The sequence below is a fragment of the Miniopterus natalensis genome, chromosome 20, assembly GCF_054644295.1.
Source record: "Miniopterus natalensis isolate mMinNat1 chromosome 20, mMinNat1.hap1, whole genome shotgun sequence".
NCBI classification, from domain to species: domain Eukaryota; kingdom Metazoa; phylum Chordata; class Mammalia; order Chiroptera; family Miniopteridae; genus Miniopterus; species Miniopterus natalensis.
This window is the reverse complement of record NC_142100.1, coordinates 1,693,087-1,713,475: the sequence shown is the minus strand read 5'-3', so window position 1 is coordinate 1,713,475 and position 20,389 is coordinate 1,693,087.

Here is a 20,389-nt window from a genome sequence, read left to right as displayed (position 1 = left end):
TACAAGTGAGATCATGTGATACTTGTCTTTCTCTGATTTATTTCACTTAGCATAATACTCTCCAGGTCCATCCACACCGTTTCAAACAGTAAGATTTTCTTCTTTTTTATGGCGGAGTGTATTCCATTGTGTAAATATACCTCAGCTTTTTTACCCACTCATCTACTGATGGGCACTTGTGCTGCTTCTAAATCTTAGCTATTGTAAACAGCACTGCAATGAACAGAGGAGTGCATATATTCTTTCAAATTAGTGTTTTAGGTTTCTTTGGATATATTCACAAACATGGAATTGCTGGGTCACAGGGACATTCCATTTTTAATTTTTTGAGGTTCCTCCACACTGTTTTCTGCAGTGGCTGCACCTGTCTGCATCCCCACCAGCACTGCGTGAGGGCTCCCCTTTCTCCACACCCTCACCAACATTACTTGTTTGTTAATTTATTGATGTAGCCACTCTGATAGGTGTGAGGTGATATCTCATTGTGTTTTTAATTTGCACATTTCTAATGATTAGTAATGATAAGCATCTTTTCATATGTCTATTGGCCATCTGTATGTTCTCTTTGGAGAAGTGTTTAGTCCCGTCCTTTACCCATTTCTTAATTGGATTGTTTGGGATGGGGGTGTTTTATGTTTTTTGATGGGTTTTTTTTTTTTTTTTGGTCTTGAGTTTTATAAGTTCCTATGAATTTTGAATATTAAGCTCTTATTAGATGTATTGGCAAATATGTTCCCTCATTCAGTGGGTTGTCTTTTTATTTTGTTGATGGTTTCATTTACTATGCAAAACCTTTTTAGTTTGAATAAATTTAACCAAGGTTGTAAAAGACCTGTACATGGGAAATTATAAGACATTGAAAAAGATACAAATAAATGTAAGCATATACTGGGCTCATGGACAGGCAGAATTAACATCATTAAAATGTCCATACTACCCAAAGCAATCTACAGATTTAATGCAATTCCTATCAAGACACCAATGGCATGTTTCACAGAACTAGAACAATCATTCAAAAAATTTATGTGGAACCAGACAAGACCTTGAATACACACAGCAATCTTGAGAAAGAAGAACAAAGTTGGAGGAATCACTTGATATCAAACTATACTACAAGGCCATAGTAATCAGAACAGCATTGTACTGGCATAAAAACATATAGATAATGGAACAGAGTAGGGATCCCAGAAATAAACCCACGCCTTTTTGTAAATCAGTATTTGGAAAAGGAGACAAAAGCATCCAGTGTGGTAAAGATAATCTATTCATTAAATGATGCTGGGAAAACTGGTCAGATATGTGCAAAAAATTGAAACTAGACCACATTTTTAAATCATACACAAGAATAAACTAAACATGGATTGAAGACTTAAGTGTTAGATTTGAAACCATAAAACTCCTGTAAGAAAACATAGGCAGTAAAATCTTGGACATTTCCCATAGCAATATTTTTTCTGATATATTACCTTAGCAAGGGAAACACACAACAAACAAACAAACAAACAAACAGAAAACTGGGACTAATGCATTTATATTTAAAGTGATTATCAAAGGTATTATTTACTGCCATTTTATTCTTTATAATTATGTTCTTTTTTTTTCTTTTTCTTAAACACTGGTTTTGTGGTAATAAACTTCTTTAGTGTTTTGTTTTTGTCTGGGGAGCTTTTTATTTCTTTTTTAATTCTATGTGATAGCCTTACTGGGTAAAGTAGTCTTGCCTATAAGTTCTTGCTTTTCATCACTTTGAATATTTTTGCCAATACCTTCTGTCCTGAAGTGTTTTGTTGAGAAATCAACTGGCAATCTTATGGGAGCTCTCTTGTAGGTGTCTTCCTGTCTTTTCCTTGCTGCTTTTAAACTTTGCCACTTTAATTATGATGTGTCCTGATGTGGGCCTCTTTGGGTCCATCTTGTTTGAGATTCTGCACTTTCTTGAACTGTGTGTATTTTTCCTTCAACAGGCTAGGAAACTTTTCCATCATTATTTCTTTAAATCGGTTCTCAATCCCTTGCTTCCACAATTTTTCTTCTAGTGGCCTTATGATGCAGATATTGTTATCCTTAGTGTTGTCCCAAAGGTCTTTAAACTATCCTCATTGTTGAAAATTCTTTTTTCTTTTTGCTGCTCCGATTGTGTTTCTTCTGCTACCTTGTCTTTCAAATCACTGATTCAGCCTTCTGCTTCATCTAACCTACTCTTTATACTGTTGTATTTCTCAGTTCAGATATTATATTCTTCACTTATGACTGGTTGTGTCATGGTTTCTTTTTTTTTCATGCTTTGAAAATTCTCACTGAATTCCTTGAGCACCCTCTAATCAGTGCTTTGACTCTGTATCTGGTAAGTTGCTTGCTCACATTTTATTATTATTATTATTTTTATTTTTATTTTATTTTTTAAAATATATCTTTATTGATTTCAGAGAGAGGAAAGGAGAGGGAGAGAGAGAGATAGGAACATCAATGATGAGAGAGTCATTGATCGAGCCTGCAACCGGGGCATGTGCCCTGACCGGGAATCGAACCCTGATCACCTGGATCCCAGGTCGACGCTCAATCGCTGAGCCACACTCGGCCAGGCTCACATTTTATTTAGTTGTGTTTTTTTTTCCTGGAGAATTCTTCTGTTCTTTCATTAGAAGCATGTTTCTTTTTCTCCCCATTTTGTCTGCCTCTGTGTTTGTTCCTGTGTATTGGGTAGATCTGCCATGTCTCCTCATCTTGGTAGAATGGCCTTATGTAGGTGTCTTGTGGGAACCAGGGACACATTCTCCCTGGTCACCTGAGCTGGGTTCTTCAGGAATGTCCCTTCTCTGGGTTATCTGAGCACTTCTGATCAACTTGTAGTTGATTCATGATTACTGTTGGCTTGTCTGTATGTGGAGGTCATTCCTCTGTCTGCCTGGCTCTTAGGATTGCCCTTGACCACAGTGTATAAGTGGCTTTGTATGTGCTGGCCACACAGAGTGGAATTTGCCTCAGAAGAGTTTGTTGCCTGCTGAGACCTCACTTTGGGTGTCTCATTTTTGAAGCTAATTGGATCTTTCCTTAAAGTCATCTGAAGCTTGCCATTTTGTGTGTTTTGGGGGGCTTTTGGGGAGGTACTTCATATAGGCTGATGCCAGATGTTGCTTATGACTGGCCCTGGGAAATTTGTTTAGAGCTACAAAGTGCTTCACAGTTTATAGCTGTCTTTGCTAATTTGTGTGAGTGTGGGAAGGGCTGGGCTGCACTCCAAAGACAGCTTCCCCCAGCATTGATCCCAGGGGAAGATCAGCAAAAGGCCCATGGCACCCTGATATTGACCTCCACTTGCTTCTGCCTGATGGCTGGCTCTTAGACTAAGTCACTGAAAGAGCCTCTGGCAGCACTCAAGTTGCATGAGGTAGGTTGTCAGTGAGTCATCAGGAAGAAGCTAGTACTCTTCACCAAACTAATCCAGGTTCAAACTCTGTACAAGTGTTTAGCTTGAAGCCACTCAGCAAAATTCCAGGGTCTATCAAAACTAGCTGCCACCCAACAGGTGCCTGCATACCTTTATGATGGAGCAGGGTCCCAGGGAGTCATCAGGGGGAAGCCAGCAGCATTTATTAGCCCAAACAGATCAAGATTCAGCCATGTTAAAAGCAGGTCTCTACATAGGTCAGGCATGCAAAGGAGAAATGGCCTGTCCCACAGCCACACAACTCAGTGTGTCTGGATTTAGCCCAGAATTCTGGAGATCCTGTGTTTGGCAGGGGGAGGCCACCAAGAAACTGGTGGGTGGGGCTAGTGAATCTCCTGTGAGTGGGTGGCACTGGTCAAGCTTGCAAGACAGTGGGGAGAATTCTCCCCACCCCAAAGCCATGCAACTCAGTCACTAACACCCTCGGAGTCTGCCTGGATCCCCACATTCTGGGCCCAGGTATCTGGCTCCTCTACAGGTTGTGAGCTCTGTAGGGCAGGGTGGCAGGGAATGGGGAGGTTGGGGCTATTGCATTTCCTCAGGCTGATATCCTATGATGGGAGCATTCCACACAAGAAAGATGACCTCTACAGTGTGGAAGAGGGGCTCATCACAGGGGGCCTGGCAGCTTTCCCGTCAGCTCTCTCCCCAGAGCCACTGAACCCAGTCTCTTCTCAGTCTCTTCTCACACAAATCTATTCCACTGTGAGCCACTGTCCTTCTGCTGGAGTCCAGGGTGAGTAGCTATGAATGATATTTTATATATTGTTTCTTTAAGCAGTCACCTGGGTTTTTAGTACACTTATCTCTCCCTGAGGAACAGAATCTTTGCTAATTTTTCCCCAGCCAGAAGTTATGTGGGCTCCTCTTCCTGGCTCTGGTGCTCTGGGCTTAGGTTGAGACCCTGCACTCTTCAGAGGAAACCATGGCGGCTGACATATCCCTCCAAATTCTCAGCTGCCACACATAGGTCAGCTTTTTTCATGTCTCCAACTTGCTACCAGTCTTGATTTTGCTTCTTCTGTAAATACTTGGTTATAAGACTTTTCAGCTAGTCTTCAGTTGCTTACTCAAGTTGATTGTTCTATGTTTTAGTTGTAATTCCAGTTTGGTCCTGAGAGGAGGTGAGTGTAACTTCTACCTACTTCGTGACCATCTTGGATCTCCTGAAGGATTTTTCTTATAGTAACAATCCTAATGAGTGTGAAGTGGTTTTGCTTTGCATTTCCCTAATTATTAGTGATGTTGAGGATTTTTTCATGTGTTTATTGCCTAAGTATATATCCTCTTTGGAGAAATGGCTATTAAAGTTCTATGCTCATTTTTAACATGGCGTGGTATTTTATTGTTGTTGTTGAGTTCTAGGAGTATTTCATGTATTCTAGATATTAACCCCTTATCAGATATATGATTTGCAAATATTTTATGGGTTGCTTTTTCACTCTGTTGATAGTGTGTTTTGATGTATAATTTCTAAATAAAATTGCTCTCTAGACCAATTTATTTTTGTTCTTGTTGCCTTTGCTTTTGTGTCATATCTAAAAAAAAAAAAAAAAAAAAAAAAAAAAAATCATTGCCAAATCTAATATTGTGAAGCTTTACTCATATTTTATTCTAAGAGTTCTATACTTTTAGCTTGTATGTTAGGTCTTTGCTTCATTTGGGGTTAATTTTTATATCTGTTGTAAGGTAAGAGTCCAACATCTTTTTTATATATATATATATAGATATCCATTTTTCTCAATATCATTTGTTGAAAAGAGTGTCTTTTCCCCACTGAGTGGTCTTATCAAAAATCCTTGACCATATATGTAAAGGTTTATTTCTTAGTCAGCTTAAGCTTTGATATTAGCAAACACATGCCTCAAGTCAAGACTCAAGTTATATAAACTTTCCATAGATAATCTAAGCAAACAGTCGATTCATTCACACTAGTAGAATATTAGTTTATTGCATGATAGAATTTCAATTGCTTGAATCTGTATCACCACGTTTGTGAGTTTCTAGAGAGCACAAACTCTCTTTTAATTCAAATTTAAACTCAGCCTATGTGTATTATTTGTCTATTGTGTGTCCAGTGTCATGGCAGCACTAAGGATGCAGAAACTATTATCTAAGAGCTTGCAAGTTAGTGGAGAAAGCATGCATACTTATAAAATTTTTTGTGTGTGCTCCAGAAGATAAAGTAGTGGTGCAAAGAAGGAGGTGGTGAAATTCAACTGGAGAGGAGAGAAAACTTCTCAGAAATGGTGACTCTTTTGATGAGTTGTGAAGGATGACTACGAGTTTGCACAAAAAAACAAAAAATGCAGAGGTCATAAGGGCATTCAAAACAGAGGAACCACACATGCAGAAAGTTGAAGGAAGGCAAAATTATGGTTACTGGAGGACTATCCCAGAGCATGTATTACAAGGCCAGGAAAAGTGAGTGGGAATCCTAGAGAGGTAGGAATGAGTGAAAACCTAAAATTTAAACTTTATTATTAGTGTGAGTGGAAGGATTTGCATGTATAAGTCTTACACCAGTCCTCGGTACCTATACTTGTTTATTGAACTGATTTAAGTCTAGTGCTATGTTTCTTTTTTTTCTCAAACATGGCCTCTTTCTTTTCTTCCTTTTTTTCTTTCTTTTTGTTGTTTTTCCTTTCCCTCTGTCTAACATGATTTTGGTGGCTTTCCAATTTTTCCTGGAGACATATCTCTGGTACAGAACAACACAAACAACACTGGAGCATGAATATAGAAAAAAAAACAAAAACAAACAATGAAAAAGTAAACTCATATAAGAAAATTGAAGTGACTTAAGTTAGGCTCAGTTGAACTTCCAAATGTGTTTTAAATTAGGTCAACCTGACCAAAACTGTGAGTTCAAAGCATTTAAAGCAATGTTAAATGTTTCACTTGAAGTAGAACAAATCGTAGGTGATTTCCTTCCTCTAAAGTATTTTAAAAAGTGTGGTTCAGAGCAGAGCTCTCAAAAGTAAAAATACATGAAAAGAAAATCCATAAGTAAATTTTTCTCATAATAAATGACATTAAAACTTCTAAACTGTCAAAATTTGTAATTCTTTAGTAACATCTCACTTATAGGAACCATACCTATTTAGCAACCTAACATATCTGAGCAGGGTCAACCAGACGGAAGTGAGCAGAGGAAGCATTTGAAACAATCAAAACAGATGTATAGAGTACATAAACTCAGATATGTTTGGCTCTTATTTTACACACAATGCAAGCAAAATTAGTTGCCTAGTTTCTTAAAAGCACAGAACATGAGCCCTAAGTTAGGTCAACAAAAGAGCAGTGGCTAGAAAGAGCCACTAGGATTCTTCTGAAGAAAAACAATGTAGTTGATTTGATAAGACAAAGACAGGAAAAAAATGTGAAAGATCCACTAACTGCAAAAAGAAAACCCACTTACAATATACAAAGAATGCTTGGATTATTTATTTATTTAATTCAGATTTTTTTCCAAGAAATTAATGTGTAGCTGGGAGTAACATGCACAGTTACATCTGCCCAAAGCAGGTGTAAGGTAAGCCCATGAATTAAAGACACTCTATTTTTATTTTATTTATTTATTATTTTTAAATTTAAGTTTTGCTCAGGGAGTAGCTGTTATCCACATGGGATCATTTATGACTTATTGTTTCCCAAATCATGGTGTCTCTATAGAAATAGGTCAACATAATTGAATAATCTCGCATTTTTTTTCCAGCCTTGTGTATTGAATTTGCTAATTTCTCTGTATTTGTTTGTCTAGTCTCTTTTTTTTTCTAATTCCTATTCCCCAAACCTCCTCCCCTTTGGCAACCATCAGCTTGTTCTCTATATCTATGGGTTTGTTTCTGTTTGTTCATTTGTTTCCACTTTTGTTTTAGATTCCACATATAAGTAAAATCGTACGGTATTTTACTTTCCTGACTTATTTAACTTAGCATAATATTCTCTAGGGCAACCTATGTTGTCACAAGTGGGAAAAAAAATCATTCTATTTTGTTGATGAATAAAATTTCTATTGGTATATATACTACATTATTTTTTTCCATTGATGGACTTCTAGATTGCTTCTATATATCGGCTATTATTAGTAATGTGGCGATGAAAATAAGAGTGCATATATATTTTTTGAATTTGTGTTATTGTGTTTTCTTCAGATAAATACCCAGAGGTAGAATTGCTGAATTATATGGCAGCTTTATTTTTAATTTTTTGAGGAATCCCCATACTGTTTTCCATAGCAGCTATACAAGTTTACAATCCCACCCACACCACACTTAGGTTTCCTTTTCTCCACATCCTCACCAGCACTTTTATTTGTTGATTTATTGATGATAGGTGTGAGGTGATACCTCACTGTGGTTTTGATTTGCATTTCCCTGATGATCAGTGATGTTGAGCATCTTTTCATGTCTACTGGCTGTCTATATGTCCTCTTCGGAGAAATATCTTTTCAGGTCCTCTGCCCATTTTTTAAATATTTTTTTTTTTTTAATTTTTGTTTTTTTGTTGTAGTTGTTTGATTTCTTATATATTTTGGATACTAACCCTTTAGCAGATGTATCATTGGTGAATATGTTCTCCCATTCAGTAGGTTGTCTTTTAGCTTTGTTGATGGTTTCCTTCTCTGTGCAAAATGTTTTAGTATGATGTAGTCCCATTTGTTTATTTTTTCTTTTGTTTTCCTCACCTAGAGAAACATACAAAAAAATATTGTTATGAGCCATGCCAAAGGCTTTATTTACTGCCTGAGTTTTCTTCTAGGAGTTTTATAGTTTCAGATCTTTCATTTAAGTCCTTAATCCATTTTTAATTTACTTCTGTATATTTTGTAAGAAAGTGATCCAATTTTATTTTTTTGCATGCATCTGTCCAATTTTCTAACACCTATTTAAGAGACTGCCTTTACCTCATTGTATATCTTCCTTTTATTGGTTTAATTATTGTTGCTTTATATTATAGTTTGATATCAGGGAGAGTGATACCTGTCACTTTGATCTGTCTTAAAATTTCTTTAGCTATTCAGGGTCTTTTGTGGTTCCATATATATTTTAGGATTGGTTGTTCTAATTCTGAAAAGAATGTCATTGGTATTTTAGTAGGAATTCCAGTGAGGACATTTTAACAGTGTTAATCCTTCCAATGCATGAGCAAGGTGTATATATTTTTTTATTTGTGTATTCTTCAATTACTTTCTTCAGTGTCTTATAGCTTTCAGAGTACAAACTTCAGTTCTTGAACATCTCTCATCTTGAACAATTCACTTCTCAACTTGACAACCCTTTTATGCTGATACCTGTATGATCAGCCATGCTTCTTCCAGGCGACATACGAAGGAGAGAATGCCCGAGTATGAGTCAGTTTACCACTAAATTTCAGGTTGTTAACATCTCAGGGAAGTGCTGTGAATATTTTTGTGCACTTTTTTTTGCTTTTGTTGATGTTTATTATTATTAAATTTTCATTTTTTTCTGTACATTTTATTTCCTTTTTGTTAAATATTCATTTACATCTCATGTTTTTTTTTTTTTTTAAAGTGTTTATTTATAGATTAAACACTGCATTAGACATGTACTATATATAAGAAAAGTTAAAACAGGGAATCATTTGGGGGTCTGGAACAGATTAATTCAATTTACATTATTTCTAATGGGTAAAAATGATTCAATTTTTGAACAGCCTTTCAGAATGAATTAAGTTTGAGAACAAAACTTGCACTGGAATCTTTCACCTCTTTGGTTACATTTATTGATTCTGTATCTTGAAACTTTATTGAATTTATTTCTTAGTTTTAATTGTTTTTTGGTGGAGTCTTTAGGGTTTTCTGCATATAATATCATGTCATCTTCAAATAAGAGTTTTACTTCTTCCTTTCTGACTTAGATACTTTTTGAATATGTTTTTCTTAATTGATTTCAGAAAGAGAAAGGGAGGGAGAGAGATAGAAACATCAATAATGAGAGAGTCATTGATTGGCTGTCTCCTGCATACCCCCTGCTAGAGATCAAGCCCACAACCTGGGCATGTGCCTTGACTGGGAATGGGTGGAAGCTCAACCACTGAGCCATGCCAGCTGGGCTGATTTGAATACTTTTCATTTATTTTCCTTGTCTGTTGTGGCTAGGACTTCCAATACTATGTTGAACATAATTAGTGATAGTGGGCATCCTTGTCTTGTTTCTGATCTTAGAGAAAAAGCTTCCAACTTTTTTTTTTTTTTTTTTTTAATATATCTTCATTGATTTCAGAGAGAGGAAAGGAGAGGGAGAGAGAGATAGAAACATCAATGATGAGAGAGTCATTGATCGAGCCCACAACCTGGGCATGTGCCCTGACCCGGAATCGAACCCCGATCGCCTGGATCCTAGGTCGATGCTCAACCGCTGAGCCACGCCCGGCCAGGCAAAAGCTTCCAACTTTTTACCATTGAATATGATATTAGTTGTGGGTTTGTAATATATAGTCTTTATTTTCTTGATATATGTTCCGTCTATACCCACTTTGTTGAGAGCTTTTATCATAAAAGGATGTTGAATTTTGTCAAAACCTTTTTTCTCTATCAATCTAGATGATAATATGTTTTTTATCCTTTATTTAGTTAATATTGATTGGTTTATAGATGTTGAACCATTCTTGCATCCCTGGGATGAATCTAACTTGGTCATGGGATATATTCCTTTTTAATATATTATTGAATTTAACTTTCTAATAATTTGTTGAGAATTTTTGCATCTATGCTTATCAAGGGTGTTGTCTATAATTTTCTTGTTTAGTAATGTCTGTCTGGTTTTAGTGTCAGGATAATGTTGGCTTCACTGAATGAGTTTGGAAGTATTCTTTCTTCTTCAATTTTTTGAAATAATATAGGAAGGATAGGTATTAATTCTTATTTAACTATATGGTAAAATTCACCTGTGAAGCATCTGTCCCTGGACTTGTTTGTCGAAACTTTTATGATTATTGTTTTAATTTCATTTCTAGTAATAGGTCTGTTTAGATCTTGTATTTCTTCCTGATTTAGTCTTAGAAGTTTAAATACTTCTAGAAATTTATATATGGGCTCGAGATTGTCTAATTTGTTTGCATATAGTTGTTTACAGTATTCTTTAATGATTTTTTGTAGCTCTGTGATGTCAGTTGTAACTTCTCATTATTTGGACTCTCTCTTTTTTTAATGAGTTTAGTTAAAGGTTTATCAATTTTATTTATCATTTCAAAGAACCAGCTCTTAGTTTAATTAATCTTTACTATTGTGTTTTAAATTTCTATTCCTTTTCTTTCTTACCTGGTATTAACTATTTCCTTTCTTCAGTTTACTTTGGGTTTCCTTTGTTTCTATTTTTCTAGTTTCTTGAGGTGTAGAGTTAGGTAATTTATTTGAGATTTTTCTTGTTTCTTGATGTAGGGCTTTAGAGCTATGAACTTGCCTCTTAGAACTGCTTTTGCTGCATCCCATGAATTTTGAAAAGTTGTGTTTTTATGTTCATTTGTTTCAAGATTGCTTTTGATTTCTTGTGTTATTTTCTCTTTGATTAGTTGGCTGTTGGTAGTATGTTGTTTAGTCTCCACATATTTTTTTACATTTAATTTTATTTTTATTGTTAACATTATTATAAATGTCCCCTATTTTCCTCCCTTCAGCCCTCTTCACCCAGACCCTGCCCTCCCTTCCTCAGCCCCCTCCACATTGTTGTTTCCACATATTTTTGTGTTTTCTTCTTGCCGTTGATTTCTAGTTTCATGCCATTGTGGTCAGAAAAGGTGCTTCATATTATTTCAATCTTCTTGAATTTACTAAGGCTTGTTTTTTGTCCTCATATGTGGTTTACCCTGGAGAAAGTTTTATGTGCACTTAAAAAATGTGTATACTGCTGATTTTGGAAGAAATGTCCTATACATGCTTATTATTCAAATGTGGTCTAATGTAACATTTGAGGTCATTCTTCCCTTATTCATTTTCTGTCTGGATTACCTATTCATTGGTGTGAGCAGGGTACTAAAAGTCCCTGCTATTATTGGATTACTGGGGGTTTCTTTCTTTTGGTCCATTAACGATTGCTTTATATATTTAGGCACTCCTATTTTGAATATGTAGATATTTATGGTTATTGCATCCTCCTCTTGGATTGGCCCCTTTATAATTATGTAATATCCTTCACTGTCTTTTTTGTTTTTAATTTGTTTTTGTTTTACAGTCTATATTGTCTTATATAAGTACAGTTACCCCAGCTTTCCTTTGTCTCTTTATTGGAGCATTTAATCCATTTACTTTTACTTATGTGTTATTGCCATTTTCTCAATTGATTTTTGTTTTTTTATAGCTCTCTCTGTTTGTTCTTCGCCTCTTTTGCTCTCGGTCTCTTTCCTGCTGTTTTCCTTTCATATTTTGTTCGGGACCCTCATTCTTTGTTTTTGTATATCTTGTAGGTTTTTGGTTTGTCTCTGCCATAAGGTTGATGTATATTATTCTATATTTATAGCAGTCTATTTTAAGCGGGTAGGCATTTAAGTTCAAACATATTTTATAAAGACTACATTTTTACCCCCCTCCGTGCTTTATGTTGCTGATGACGACTTAGATTTCCTTGGTGTTATGTGTCTCTAATGTTTCTCTAATGTGTCTCTAATGTATCTCTAATGTATCTCTAATCTGCTTATTGGGGTGCTAGTTGAGCTTGATCATCTTCTTTTGACTTCACAGTAGCTTTTTAAATGTCTGATTAACTGTATTTACTAAATATTTGGCTTTAACTATGAGATTTTTTCCCCTTTGTCATATTTTCTTATTTCTTTTTCTTTTCTGCTTAAAAAGGGCTTTGTATTTTAAACTAATTTTTTTTTTTTTTAAAGGGCTTTTTAACATTTCATGGTGATGAATTTCCTTACTTTTTGTTTGCCCAGGAAATTTTATCTCTCCTTTAATTTTGAATGACAGCCTTGCTGGATAACTCATTCTAGGTTGTAGATTCCTTTCTCTCAGCATTTTAGAGATGTTCTGCCACTCCTTTCTGGCTTGTAGAGTAGCTGCTGAGAAATCAGCTGATAGCCCTTTGGAGTCTCCTTTGTATGTAACCCATTGTTTTACTTTCTTTCTTCAATATTGTCTTTACCTTTCATTTCATTTGGAATTCTCTATGCTTCCTGAACCTAGATGTCTTTATCTTTTCCCAGGTTTGGAAAGTTTTTTTGCTATTATTTCTTTAAATAAAGTTTCTGTTTCTTCCTCTCCTCTTATCCTTCTGGAATCCCTGTAATGTGATTTTTCAGCACTTTATGCTATCCCAGAAGTCCCTTAAGCTAGCTTCATTTCTTAAAATTTATTTTTCTTTCTGCTGTTCTGATGGGCTCATTTCCACTAGTCTGTCTTCCAGGTTACTGATCTGTACTTCTAGCTAACCTGCTGTTGATTGCTTCTCGTGTGTTTTGCACTTTAGTTATTGTATTCTTTAGATCTGCTTGGTTCTTTATTATACTTTCTAACTCTTTATTGAAGAGCTCTGGCAACATGTCCAGGAACATGCTACCATGACCTTGAGGTTAGGCAAGAGCTCTTGGATAGAGCCCCCTTCACCCCGTGGAGGTGGAGGGGGCCATAAACAATGGTGCTTAGTGGCTCCCTTGGCCCCAGAGATCCCCACAGTCCCTGGGGGGCTCCTGTGCTCCCCGGCCTTCTCTCTCCCTCCTCTCTTCTGTTTGCAGTGGAGAAAGTGGTCCTGTGCATAAGCAGCCTCTAAGTGGGCTCTGTGTGGGGTAGTTTGGGGAAGCTGGTTGGAGCCAGGTGGGTGTTTATGATAACTGGAACACTGGTTTGCTGGGCTGAAGAGGCTCGTGGCAGGGAAGCGAGGTGAGTGTGGTGACACTTTGTTGCTCAGGGTTGTTCCCTTGGTTGGGAGGCTCTAGGCAGTGTAGCTGGGACCCTCCATGGTGATCTTGCAGGTAGGCAAAAGTAGCCCAATAGAGCTCCAGCCCATCTTCTGAAAGTGGAAGGGGGTGTAAACAATGAGGCTCACTACCTCCTGCAACCTGAAGAATTCTCACAGCTTCCAAGCCTTCTCTGGTTGGTCTCCTTCTCAACTGCTGTTTAGAAGCAGTTCATTCAGTCCTCAGTTGTCTCATAGGAGTAATTGCTATCTACAAATATGTCTATTTGAGTTTGCTCAAGGGAGGGACTGAGCTCAGTTTCCTCCTAGGCTTCTGCAATCTTAGACTTCTGAACCCTTGGATTATTCAATAAAGAATTAGAAGCCTACACACCTCAATAACCTTCTCTGCATCACCAAAGAAGGGACAGAATTAAAGCCGATATTTATCATGATCCTTTCCATCAGTATAGTTATACTTTAAACATTTGGGATCACAAAACAAGAAAGGTGAACTGGAAAATTTACTTTTGCTGAAATAACTGTATCTTATTCTGCCATGTTGCCAGTTAAGGGAAGCATCAGACCACCTTGCCTAATCTTAGCACAATTTCCTGTTTCATTACTGTAATAGCAAAACTTTATAGTTAGAGAGCTTACGTAATTTTTCCATATACTAAATCTAAATATGACCTCATTTTTCTTATCTGTCAAATAATGATGACAATAATACTAAGTATATTATTACTCTGTTATAAGGGCAAAAAGAAATAATTAATGTATGACACACAGCATTTTACGTAGACAATGTTACATATATGTTGGACATTACTACCACCACCATTACTACTGCTGAGTGCTTAACAGAGCTGTGCATGAGTTCCCGTCTTGGCGCCACCATTTATAAGCTATATGATCATGGAAAAGTCACTTAACTTTTTTCTGCCTCAGTTTTCTCATCTGAAAAATAAAGCCAAAGCTATAAAATACCTACCTCATGGAGTTGCAGCAAGGGTTAAATAAGATAACATGTGAAAAGCTCTTAAATTAGGGTAAAGAGTGGGGTAAAGATTTCGGTAATATTAGTTGTAATTATTATTGTTGCTGTGATCCTCAGTTGTACTTCTAAGGAGAGTAGTTCTCAAAGTGTGGTTTGGAGACACCTAAACACCAGGCAGCCCACAAGATCAAACCTATTTTCATAGCAATATTAAAGTTATGTGTGGCCTTTCCCTCCCGCTCTCTGGAATGTACTGTGGAGTTTGCCAGAGGCAACATGAAGTGTAGCATCACTGCAGACTGAATACAGATGGGCATTCAGACTCTGGCTATCTTCTATGAAACAATAAAGAAATTTTTAAAAATTGTAAAACAAAGTTCTCTCTATTTTTTGCAAAATATAGTTATTTTTTTAATTATATTTTTCTGTTAGCTTATGATAGGTTTATTGCTGTTATTTTTAATAATTAAGCTATTGTTAACGCTTATTTTTAATTTCCAATATGGTAAATATCAATAGATAAAATCCACATAAACAAAAATTATTTGGGGTTATCAATACTTTTAAAAGTGTAAAGGGGTCTGAAGACAAAAATGTTTGACAACCACTAGCTTAGTACATAAAGCTTAGAGTTGCTGACAGCCTCCATGCCACTTGCTTGATATTGGAGTATAGGTGGAGACAAGTCTCAACCAAAGTTTCCTGATAATGAAACCCTGATAATAGTGGTAATTATAATAGATCACACTCCAAGGGTAATGGCCCCAAGAGAGGGGCCAATGGTTATAAAAATGCTTTTCCAACTGAATACTATTGCAGGGCTCCGTGTGGTCTACTTAGGAAGACTCTACTCATAACATGGTATTCAAAACTAATAGATGTTTTGTGACATCTTAAACTTTATCCTGAGTGGCCAATCACTGCAGAACCAAATTCACATACAGTTCTTGCTTAGTGATTAAGAGACACCAAGTGTTAATACTCTTGAGTTGTGGTTTCAGAGTCCAAACTGAAACCCATCACAGGTTTCCAATGGCAAATGTCAGATACGAATTCTCACCCATTTACAAGTCACTTTAAATACACTTTCAGGAGTTCAGGAACTAATCCTTGAAGGAACTGTGTCAAGTTCGTCCCACTCCTGTCCCCATACCACAGATAGCTAAGCTTCAGTCTTAAAGAAATTCTTTGGGATACTAGATCATACTAAGAAGAAGGAATATAATAGGGACAGTCATTCGTAGAAAAAACATATGTGGTTCCTCCTTGAATAAGCATTTGATACCTGAGTGTATTTCACTGGAACAAATTAGCTTAAGTATATAATATTCTGATTTAGGGTCCCACCATTTCTTTGACACCTGTTACGTTGTTTAAGACCATTCTGTCTAGAAGGCTCCATATTTTTAACACACATGTACAGACACATATATAATGCATTTGGTTGGATTGGATTAAAATCTTCAGTAATAGTTCAAAGAGTTTGGCTTATGGGGCAATGTTACAGGTTTGCGTGCATTATGCAGAATTTTCTGCTAAGTGCAATGGGCTTTTGGAAATTAAATTAGCTTTTTTAAACCCCATGCTTATTTGACATCATTGTCACATTTATGCTGAAAAATCATATCCTTCTTCTGTTTATGCTTCAGTAACATTAATTTTTAAAATGTTACCCTATATAGGCTATAACTACACAGCATCAAATGTCTATCTGAAAACAAACTTTTATTTTATTATCCTGATATTGTCAAATCTAATATTTGAAAAGATAAAGTTAATTACCTGGATATTTAATTATTTTCATTTATAGCTAGATGCCATAGTGTTATTTAAAAACAAACTAACTAACAAAAAGACAGAAATAAGCAACAGCAAATGAAAATCATTCTGATCAAACTGACATCACAGAGCTAAACAACCCTACCCCAATATTTTGCTAAATATAATAATTTCAACCAAATGTTATCAGATAAGTTTGTATGTAGGAAACGAGCCAAACAAAATAAATTGACTATTTTACTTGAAATAATGTAGAAGAGGCAAGAAGTGTGGGGCAAGGCCACTCTGATTGGAGCATTCTTCCTCATGGAGAGCCTGGGCAGAGCTGCCTGTCTCCAGCAGCAGAGCAGGGACACGGGTCCTCTCAACTTCACTCTACAGAAGAGGCTACTCCTGCAATGTCTTTATCCCACCAACATGTGGTTTTGGAACACAACCATACAAGGCCGGCCTAACTACTGACTTATAGCTAAGGGTTCTTTCTCTCTCAGTTTTCCAGCCAATGTCTCAGAAGACACTGAACACACTCCAGGCTTCAAGAATGATCCATTCATTACCTTCACCTCACAACCTTAATCTAAGACTTGGAAATCCAGGCAGCAGATCACCACAACATCTGCAGTCTACTACTGCTGGGTGCTGGTTTCTCTTTTCCTAGAGAGATACCTAACTTAGGTATTTCCCAGGAGCCAAGCCTATCCAGGACAGGCTGACCAATATGAGAACAATCATATAAAAGCTGTCCAGTCTTGAGATACACTTTCAAAGTTGTTGAGGCATTTAAGTCTACTGAGATTTTCATTTAATTTCATTTTTATTCTGCTTTAAGTTTGGCTTCATTGTTTTTTCCCTTTTCTAGTCAGATCTACAATATTGAAATGGGAGGTCAGGGTTAGTCATTTTCTGATAAATCTAAAAAAAAAAAAAAAGTAAAGTCATACCATGTTCCCAAGCTCTACTTTTTTCTCAGCTACCTTGGCATACTGAGCCACAAACTGATATTGGCTTAATGACCCAATTAAATAATTTACATTTGTGTAGCTTTGGTGTTTGTCTCAAATGGGTGAAAACAGAATTGAATATGGAGCTTTAAAGATAAATGGTGCTGCTAAATTTCCAGAAATTACCATACTTACTCAAACCTCCCTAATGAAATTGAAATATGAACATGTTATACATTTATGCATTTTAGTTCAACAAATAAACCATTCAACTCATATTTATTGAGTAGCTACTATGTGCTAGTTCTGAAAGTGACATTTAAGTAAAAATAAACTTATCTTAAGAAGCTTACAGCCGCCAGGCCAGGCATGGCTCAGCGGTTGAGCGTGGACATAAGGATCCAGGTGATCAGGGTTCGATTCCCCGTCAGGGCAAATGCCTGAGGTTGTGGGCTCGATCAGTGACTCTCTCATCATTGATGTCTCTATCTCTCTCTCTCCCTCTCCTTTCCTCTCTCTGAAATCAATAAAGACATATTAAAAAAAAAAAAAAAAGAAGAAGCTTACTGCCTAAGTAAGAGACACAAAAGCAAACAAAATCTTTTATCAACGTGCTACATATCTGAGATACAGGTATGCACAATGTGCTTTGAGAACACAGAGGGTGATGGCGTTTTCCTCATTATGATTACCATCAATAAGCACCAAGTATATATATGTTGTATCCCATGCTGGGTACCCAGTAGAAACAGCCTACGGAGTCTGGAAACCCTCTGGTTACTTCCTAATTCTTTGTTGGTAAGGCTGCAATGATTAATATCCAGAAAAACTACAGTTTATAGTACCTGTTGAATGATATTAAAGGAAATTTTCTGTGTTGAAAATAGAGAATATGTTAAGGAAGCTGGATTCAAATGGATACAGGTTTTGATATCTTTCTCCTTCTGTTTTAGCAGACAAATAATCTGTTACAACTCTGCTGCTTCTCTTCCATAGCTTGGCTCTGTTCCCATGCACCATTTTGTTCTAGGGGATGCCCAAACTGATTTTTCAGCGTTAGCCAAAACAAACGAGGAGCTTGGCTTCCAGTCTGCTCGCAGCAGCTGCTGCGATTGAAGTTCTCCGCACCTAAGACAGTGGGACAGCTTTCCACTTGACAGATGAACACATTGACATTACTAGGGAAAAGAAAGAAAAAAGAAGAAAAGGAAGGGAGAAAGAAAGAAAGAAAGAAAGAAAGAAAGAAAGAAAGAAAGAAAGAAAGAAAGAAAGAAAGAAAGAAAGAAAGAAAGAAAGAAAGAAAGAAAGAAAGAGAGAGAGAGAGAGAAGGGAGGGAGAGAAGGAAGGAAGGAAGGAAGGAAGGAAGGAAGGAAGGAAGGAAGGAAGGAAGGAAGGAAGGAAGGAAGGAAGGAAGGAAGGAAGGAAGGAAGGAAGGAAGGAGGAGAGAGAGAGAGAAGGGAGGGAGAGAAGGGAGGGAAGAAGGGAGGGAGGGAGGGAGGGAGGGAGGGAGGGAGGGAGGGAGGGAGGGAGGGAGGGAGGGAGGGAGGGAGGGAGGGAGGTTTGGAAGTCACTTTGTTCTTGTATCAATTGTGGTTATTGTCTAGCTAAAAAGTTGGTGAGGAGGTTGAGGGAGTGGGAGCCTAGTACCCAACTCGCTCTGGCTCTCCGACTGCACCTGTGAACTGACAACTATGTGCTTTCTTGACCTCAGGTTGCCTCAGGCAGAAAAACCCCTTGCATATGGGCCTGGGAGGCAGTTCCTGCAGCAAAAGGCATTGAGAGGCTAGGACGTCCAAGGGAGCGGACATGACAGGAAAGAGGCAGAAACCCTTGTCTCTGTCCATTTATCCAGTTATACAGTGGATCTAAGCTGGACAGTGGGTACCCGAAGGCCTTCAGAATAGTCACTTACAACTTCCATAGTTATTTGGGAGCCTGTGACTGACTCAACTGCAGGGGGACTGGTTACAAGTTCTTAGAGAACAGAGCAAACCTCTAGTAGGGCAACCTTGGGACAGTCTTTTATTCATAATCTGTACTCAGATTCCTTTTATCAAAATAGCCTTGGGAGGCATCCTTGATTCCCAGGTTTTGTGTATTGAGTCTGACGTAAATGTTAGTCACACTCACTTGTACAGCAAGTCCAAACATCGGGGGGAAATTGTGAGAAGAGCAGCAGAGGAGAGTAAGAAATACAGAGATGTAAGGGGTGAAGTTGAAAATAAAATGGCAAAGAGTTAGCATTGAAAGATGTCTTTAGGGACGAGAGGGGTCTAAGGCCCTCATAGACTTCTGGATCCTCATTTACAATTATCCCTTTACTGAGACCCTCAGGCTACTGTGTCATCTCCTGAGGAAGTTAATGTATATTGACCAGCTGCTATTTGTCAGATGCTGTGCTAGGTGCTGTATATAACGACATACCTATAATAGCACAAATGTAGCTGTTAGATACTTGGTTATATACATAAAGAAGCTGAGACTCAGTCTCTCTTCAGTCACAGGGTTAAGTGGCCAACCAATGCTTCCAACCCAGTTCTGTGTAGCTACAAACCATCTTGGCGCTCGAAGTTTCTTCCTCTACACACAAACCCCTGCATCTCTTCTAGTCTTTAATAACTTGCTGCGTCCTTTCCTGTTTGACCTGGATAAAATCACTGGTCTCGCCACATAGGACTCCAGGCAGCTAACAGCTTATAGAGTTGGAACACAAGATGAATCTTATTTGTAATTCTTATGGCTTTACCAGTGGGCCAGGTTGGGAGGAGGGGGGCTAGTTCTACACCCCCATGTCTTTACCAAAGATTTCCAACCTAGCCAACTATGCGTTGTATACATGTGTTCATTATGTTCGCTACTGAGTTCCTTGGTGAATCTCTAGCACTGTCTATCACTTTTGCACATAATATGCATAATGCTTATTTTCTGCTCTTCAGGCTAAGGACTCATACTTGCTCATCCAAAATATCAAGTTCTTTTCTATCTGGTATCTCATGTTCATAAAAGCATTTGATGAGGATTCGCTGGTGATAATGACCATAAAAGCAGAAAGGCAAGAGTCTTGTTCAGGTTTTTGCAGTAAATAAGTTGCAAAGCCAAGGAAAAGTCAACTTTTTTGTTTCCCAGTGAACTCTTTCTTCTTACCATTATAGCAGGAACTACGTCTCATAGAGGCCCAAGTTTCAGTTGAAGCATCTAGCATTCCTTGTTTTCTGCAGAAAACCAGCAAGGTTCAATTATTTCTGTAAAAGTACTACATCTAAAATAAATTTCTGATAGGCCTTTTCTTCTTATTTCAGTTTCTTTCTTTCATCTCTAAATTGTGCTTTTATCTTTGCTATATCCAAATGAATTTGTTTCC